The sequence below is a fragment of the Suncus etruscus genome, chromosome 14, assembly GCF_024139225.1.
Source record: "Suncus etruscus isolate mSunEtr1 chromosome 14, mSunEtr1.pri.cur, whole genome shotgun sequence".
Lineage (NCBI taxonomy): Eukaryota > Metazoa > Chordata > Mammalia > Eulipotyphla > Soricidae > Suncus > Suncus etruscus.
In genome coordinates this window covers 73,859,174-73,867,219 of record NC_064861.1, presented here as the reverse complement: position 1 = coordinate 73,867,219, position 8,046 = coordinate 73,859,174, and positions in this window count along the sequence as shown.

Here is an 8,046-nt window from a genome sequence, read left to right as displayed (position 1 = left end):
GAGATATTAACTCTGGCTCTGAGGATCAGTTCACTTGAGACCTCAGAGAACATTATTTGGGGTGGGGGACAAGGATTTGAATACATGTATTTTTATCTCTGTCCCTTAAGCCTTTTTATAAGACTAGTATTTTCAAACATCTCCTATTCATGAAGTCTATTGTTTTATTTAATCTTACATGGAAGCTTGTCAAGTTAAAATAAAAAAGGAATCTCTGCTTACCAGCTTCATTATCACTACAGCACAATGGGCTAATTTTCAAGTCAGAGGCCAGTGGAATCCCTAGAAACCTATTGAAGATTCACATACAGTAATTAGTTACTTGTTGGAAAATATACTCCAATGTTCTAGAACATTCTAGAATGGTTTAAGAAAGACGATAATAACAAAAATGCTCTATTGTGTTTGTATAATACAATAGTCTCTGACTAATGTACTACTTGAACATTAGAAATGTAGCTAGCATTATTAAAAAACTAAGTAATTTAATTTGAATTAATTTACATATAAGTAGTCATAAAATTATGAATTAGCTTATTACATCAGCTTCTTGTATACCAATTTATACTTTTCAAAACCTGAAGAGTCATATAAAGACATGAAATAAATTTAAATGTATATCAGTAAATGAAAAAAGCCAGTCTAAAAACTAATCCCAAAGCTGTGACATTTTAGAAATAGAAAATATGGAGACATTAAAAGGAATAGTGAATTTCAAAAGCAAACCATAATGTAAACTATGGGACTTATGAACATTTTGATATGTCGATGTAGGCTTAGCAATGATGACCACTATACCACACTAGTGAAAGATATGGGTCTGGGAGAAGCTATCTCTGTATGGGGCACATATGGAAAATCTCTGTAAATTGCTCTTAATTTTGTTGTGAATCGAAAACTGTTATAAAATCCAAATATTAAACCACACATTAGAAGGAAAAGTATGATCTCAGGGCATTCAAAACAGTCTGGCGAAGAATGTTCATCAAAGGCCCATATGCTTCCCCTCCATTTCCAAGTTTCAGCTAGGCTGAAGCCACATCACTAGCTCTGTCTGAAAAGAGCTGAGTAAAAAAGACATGAAATTCCCAGGCTAAGGAATATATATTCTTGGAGTCTTCACATTTCAGGTGACTAGAAATAAGTGAGAAGTTATGATCATTGGAGAGAAAATAGTCTTTATTGTCTAAAGTCTATGGAATTTCAGGGTTAATTGTTATCACAGACTCGGGCTGCCTTGGCTATCTAATAACTAATAACAAAGAGAACATTTAGAATTTTTGGCAATAAAGAGCAGAAACTAAACAAACAAATAAACAAAAAACACCAGAAATTCAGCAAAAGCAGGAGTCAGAGAAAGAATTCCTAAGTAAATTATATTAGCAGTAGCGCTGATTTTGTGCCTTACTCAGGTGGATGAAAGGGGACTTTGATGACGATTGTCCACTCAGTTCTCTGTATCAGGTAATTAGGGCTAGTAACTCCATCCTGCTATCCTAGAGTTTGGTTTTACAGACAAGTTCTTCCCCACTAAGCACAATCTTGCTTCTTCCTTGGCAAACACATATAAGCCAATTATATAATGAAAGTAGAGATGATAAAACTGCATTAGCAATGATTCCACTGGCAGTCTCCTGTCCCTGGAGCTGTCACGTGGCAATTGTTTAATGGGACAGATGTCGACCTTTGGTATTAGGGGTAATATGGGAGATAGATATTTATGACTACAATTTCTGAGACAGTATTCCTTTGCCTGGAGGGAGTTCCTTTCTATGGTGCCTACTAAACTGGGCCAGTTTTCAGCTCTTTCTAACTTTTAATCTGTGGCCAGTTGAACACTAGTAGAGAAGACTCACCACATTCTTTATTTAGAAGGTGTGTGTATTCATTAAATGCCTACAAAACGCCTTTTCTCCCTACAGGCAAACCTTTCCAAAATGTTTCTTGCAGGATGCATCAGAATTTTCTTTCTAGGATAGAGTTCCAAGTGCTTCTTGCTATTTCCCTGCCTCCTTGAGGATTTAAGAAAAGGTGAAATCACTTTCTGAATTGTAAAATGACACCCAGATATTAAACACAAAACAAAGGCATTCTTCCATTTTACTATTTCCTGTAAATATCTCTTTTTTGATATGTAAAAACCCACATGGATTACTCGACCTTCCCTCACCTGGTATATGGGAATTGGTTGAATAAAAAAAAGAGGAGTTCTGGCTTTTGGCTCTGGGAGACACCTTGAGGAAGAAGCCACAAGAAACCACTGACTCCATTACTCTCTCCTGACTGGCTTGGCTTATTATTTCTTCACTGCTTCCCTGCTTCTTCAGACTTCTCTATGGGGGTTAGAAATATGGTGTGTAGAGTGATCTCACAGATTGTGGTTTTTGTTTTTGTTTTGTTTTGTTTGTTTGTTTTGGGGTCACACCTGGCGGCGCTCAGGGTTACTCCTGGCTCTATGCTCAGTAGTCGCTCCTGGCAGGCTCCAGGGACGCAATGGGATGCTGGGATTCCTGTGTTGGCTTTGTGCAAGGCAAATGCCTTACTGCTGTGCTATCGCTCCTGCCCTGTTTTTTTTTTTTGTTTGTTTGTTTGTTTGTTTTGTTTTGTTGTTTTTTTCTTTAAACAACTTCAAATGTCCTGATGAAAGTTCCCAAGTTCAGGTTAGCATGCCACATCTGAGATCAGAGTGTGCCTCAGCATTTGACAGTCTTGGCATGAATCCTGCTGATGTTGAGCGGCACAGTAACCATAGGAAGGTCTAAGTCCCTGTGTCTCTCTCTGTTCAGGGGACACCGAAATGGGACAGTGGAAAGCTGTTTAGATTTAGAGTGTCCTGCTGTTCCCTTTGACAGACTTTTTCCCTTCCCTCCAAGTTCTTAGAATTACCATCCCTCCCCAGGTGGCCAGACAAGGTGGGTGTCGGGTGGTCCCTCCTGGATGGGATCCCAAGCTTTCCCCGCCCTTCCCCCAGCACTAGGGTGGGAAGGGCACAGGGTGGAGGGCGGGCAGACCCTTACTTCCGGCTCTCTACCGAATTCTTTCTTGATGGAGGCTAGCTCTAGCCGGCATGGGGTTTGGGGAGACCCCATGTCGAAGACCTTCTCCCTAACTTGTTCTCCCATCCTCTTTTCTGCCCCCGGCCTCCAGGCCCTCCCTGGGTGCCAGCCCAGGCAGCCAGAAATGGTAGGTCCTATCTTGGGGTGTGCTGAGATTTGCTCTGTTGCACTAAGGTTGTCACTGGCAATTTCTTACCAGTCTACATGTTCACAATATATATTAAGAATATTTCCTATCCTTAAGTTATGTTTTGCATATGCAGAATGTCCATTTTGTATTCTGCCCTTTCACACACCCCAAAAAGCTCATTTTTACTCCTTAACTCTCTCTCCCCCGCAACCATCAGTAACCCACATTACTCTTTTTAACTTCAGTACTGAACAATCCTAATCACAGACCAAAACCGTGCATTGGATATAACAAACCCCAACTATTTCAAAAGATATAAAATGGACACGTATGTCTTTTGAATATTTTATGTGTTTTTTCTCTGACAGCTATATGTCTTACTATATATTTTCTTATGCAGTGACAATTCTAACCACTTTTTATCTTTTCTTCTCTTTGTGAGCTGTTCTATAAGGAATTTTGGTGAAAGAGTCCCCCAGTTTAATGCTTATGATTGTACCATGTCATGGGGATTGTTGGTCTTGTTTTTATGGCCCCCATATGTGCTGATAACACCACGTGGCATTGTTCCTTGTTTGCATAGGCACATTAAAATGGGAAAATACTATACATACAAATAAGATTTTATCTAATAGAGATTGGAACACACAAATCTTGTAGTGCAACAGGACCTTACACCCTGAACATTGACATAATGACCTGGCACAGGCCTCAGAAGAATGGGTATTCCCCATTCACCCCTTAACCAGGGAAGCCATCCACGAAACATCCAAGTTTGTCTATAACATCACCTGGAAGCAATCCTCTACCAAGGAAGACCCTACCACTGCTCTGACATCGACCTGCTCAAAAGAGACTTCCCTTAACACTGAGAAGACTTAACAACAACAACAACGACCTGCTTACAGAACAGGGCTCTCTGCATTGCCCTTTAATGGTGAGGTGAAACTAGAGGACGCTCCACATCCTGAATTCAATGTAGGATATGCAGGTTCCAGGATCTTTAATACAGAAACATGATACCAACAACAGAGACTGTGCAAAAAATAAAAGTGTGTTGGCACTAAAGACAATGTCTTGGATTGAACAAACTAGCTTGCCTGGAGCCTAGAGTTGGTCTTATGCCAGGAAACTTCAGGGATAGGGTCTCCTTATATTTAGGCCAATGTATTTCCTTTCCATGTCCCTCATATTTTGGTGGGCCTATGCAAACAATAATTGCCACTCTAACACCGTTTTTACTGTGCTCCTTTGACTCTAATCCTTAAAAAAAAATCCCACTTAAACTTTTGAGGTTAACTTAAACTAACATGCATGTGCATGGAAATGTAAAAAAAAATTATGTCTTTAATGTTTAAGGAGTTACATAAGTTTTATGGCTTTAGATTGCTTTGTGTGCTGCTAAGAAATATTATAATGTACTACAATCTGGGGACTTGAGGGACAAAGTAATTGTACATGGGTTCTGTTTTATTTAACTTAATATTCTTTGGCTGAAGGTTCAAAGTTAAGATATCAGCAAGGGGACTTCTGAGAATTCTGTTTATGGGTGATTGTCCTTCCACTGTAACTTTACCTTGTCCTCTTTCTTTGCATCTTTGTTCTCATAATTAAAAAAAAAAGAATTACCATCCCTCGACTTCTTGAGCTGCTTCCCTCAAACAGAAAGTCAAAGGTGCCTGAGAGTTTTCAACACCATGGGCAGCCATACTCAATAACTGAAGGTGGAGTATTAAAGTCCAGTGACCTCTACCCTTCGCAAGACAAATTTTTCTGTTCATTACACCACTGAGCTCCTGAACCAGCTCGGGCTGAAGCCGAAACTTAATCCTTGGGGGCCTATTTTCCTGCTCTCTACTGATCTTCTCTGTATATCAGTTTCCCAAAGGAGCACTTGGTTTCAATAAACTTTTAATTTTAGAGCATTTTGCTATCTACAGAAAATTTGCACTGATAATACAATCTATGTTTAACCATATGTGGAATTCCCGTATGCAGTTAACATCTCCCATTAGAATGATAGATACTAGTCCCGACCACTGAGTGAACACTGATAGCAGTTATTAAGCAAGCACCAGATTTGATTCAGATTTGCTGATTTTTTTAAAACAATTTTCTTTTTTCCTCCCCAAATTCCACTTTACATTTAGTCATTATGTCTCATCAACTCTGGGCCATGACTGTTTCTTAGATTTTCCTTGATTTTTGGATGACTGTCACTCTTTTGATATATGTATTGCTTATATATATACAAATTAAATATAGTTATATATGCCATTTATATGTGGGAGAGAGAGAGCCATTTTGGGAAGGGTTCAGCAATCATTTGCCAAGCCCAGGAATACCTACTCAATTTGCTACACTCACTCATGTTCATGGACCCTGTGTTTACCCACTCTCATACCTCCTTATCACCCCCCAAAAAGGATATATTAGCAGGTATGTTGCAGGCAGTCTTTCATTGGGTCCTGATTACACTGGGTTATGGTTGAGTGTAAGGTAATACTCAGCTATCAACTTCAAACAAAAGTGTTCCTGCCCCACTTCCTCTTTCTGGTAACCTTTTGATATGTAAAAGTATACCTGGATTATTAGACCTATCAGGGCTTGAGGAATTGGTTTGAATAAAGGAGTCTGGCTTTGGGGTGGGGAGAGAGGTCAAGAGGAGAGAGAGAGAAAGAGGAGATGAGAGAGAGGTCATGAGAGAGAGAGAAAGAGAGAGAAAGAGGACATGAGAGAGAGAGAAAGAGGCCATGAGAGAGGGGCCATGTGAGAGAGAGATAGAGAAAGAGGCCATGAAAGAGGGGCCATGAGAGAGAGAGAGAGAGAGAGAGAGAGAGAGAGAGAGCGAGAGAGAGAGAGAGGAGAGATAGGCCATGAGACAGAAAGGTAAAAACAGACTGACTGGCTAGTCTTTTGACTGTCTTGGTATTATTTCTCCACTGCTACCTGCTTCATCCACCTAAGGGATTAGAAACACGGTGCCTGGTGCAGTTTAGAATAGCCTTTCCAGTCACATCATGTGCAGGTTGCATGTTGCATGTATGGCTTATAGCATTGTGGTTTGACTCCTGCCTAGGGTGATGTTTACTGGGACCACCCTTCATGACAGAACCTTGGGGGTTGAGGTGACTGTATGTGGGTCATGGCTCTGAAGTAGGAAGCTCACACCCCCTCTTGGTAGAGGAGTATTTCTATCAAATTGATTTTAACATCCCCAGCTGCTCACTGTTGCACCCCCTTTTTCAGAAGAGCCCCTGGACTAGACCTGTCTGAGCCAGAGGGTTCACATTCTTCAGGAGGCTGGTCTGTGACAGCACCACTGCCTTAAACCAGCATGAGCCTGAGAGGAGATTTTCTATTCAAGATCGTGCTATGGCTGAGACTTATCTGAGGCCGTAATTTTGCTCCGTTTTTCCCCTTCTCTCTCCTCCAGTCCTATTCCTTCCAGGGTTTCTCTTCAGAGCAATCCCACAGTAAATTACATGTACCTGAATTCCTGATCAAATTTGACCTCCAGGAATTCAAGCCTAAGGCAGCTAGCAAACAAAAGTGATGGGGATAGAGAGGAGGGCATGAGTGATGCCAGCATATACTGGCTGATAGACAATTAAAGATTCAAGTTTTGCATTGGTCTGATGTGTGGTCGCAATGCAGACATAATGACTTGTACCTGGGATGAAATGGGACTAGCTATAGGGGATGGGGATACAGTAACCCATGGTTGTTCTGCATCTGAGATGTCTGAGGGTGGTAGAAATGCAGGGACCAGAGAATTGAATGGTTATTGCTCAAAACAACCTTGATTGATGCTTGGAGAAGAGAAAATGACAGAGAGAAGACGTATTTCCAAATTTCAGGAAAATAAAATTACCTGGAATGTGACAGCAGACATTCCTGGGTTTCGCATTCTATCCCTGAAGTTTCCCCAGTATGTCCCTCTGGCATAAATACTGATTTTATATGTGTATATATGTATATAAGTATATATAAAACACATCAAATACATAAGAATATGACAACAGTTTTTTTTAGCTTCTGGGAAATACATTAAAACATAAAATCAATCACATTGGTTGTTATATTCAATCCTACAGATGAGCACAAAAGAGAGTTGAAAATCCAAGTCTTTACAGGGAGTGGGTTTTTAGCAGAGAGAGTTCTTTCTTCTGTCATGGGGTTTATGGCCTCTCCCAATTCAATTAACTGGAATCTCACAGAAAAGCAAATGCTGTAAAATAAAAGACTTGAACATCTGGGGCCTCCAACACAATCAGTAGAAAGCACTAATATGATGCAGCCACAGCCTGTGGATGGGAATTTTAAGAGCCTCTATTTCTAAGAACCCCTTCTCAGAGAAAGGGGGGGTTTCCTTCTCCAGTGAGTCCACAAGGCAGGTTTGGACACATTTTTTTTTCTCAGAACACAATTTAGTAGCCCAGCTCCAATGCAGCTCATTCTGTGAAAGTAGATTAAATAAGTGTCTCTTGTGGCCAGTTCTAAGGTTAGAGTAGAAGAATGAGCACAGAGATACAGGCCATGATCGTGTCTGTCCTCACTGGGTTCAGAGTCTGACTATTTCAAAAACCACAGATCCAGTGGGAGACAGTCATGGCGAGAAGGTGATAATGAGGGGGCACATGACCTTTGGTGCAGGCACACAGCTGATCTAAGGCACTTTTCTACTCTTTGCTCATGCTGAGGAATCTCCACTGGCCAACCCAGCCAAAAGTCAAAGGGCAAGAAGCCCACAGAAGGAGTCGAGAGAGTTGAGCTTAAGGGCACTGAGCAGGACTCAAATTTGAATCATGTGGAAGGATTGGAAGACCCTGCTCTGAGCTCTCAGTGTGAGTAGTTACG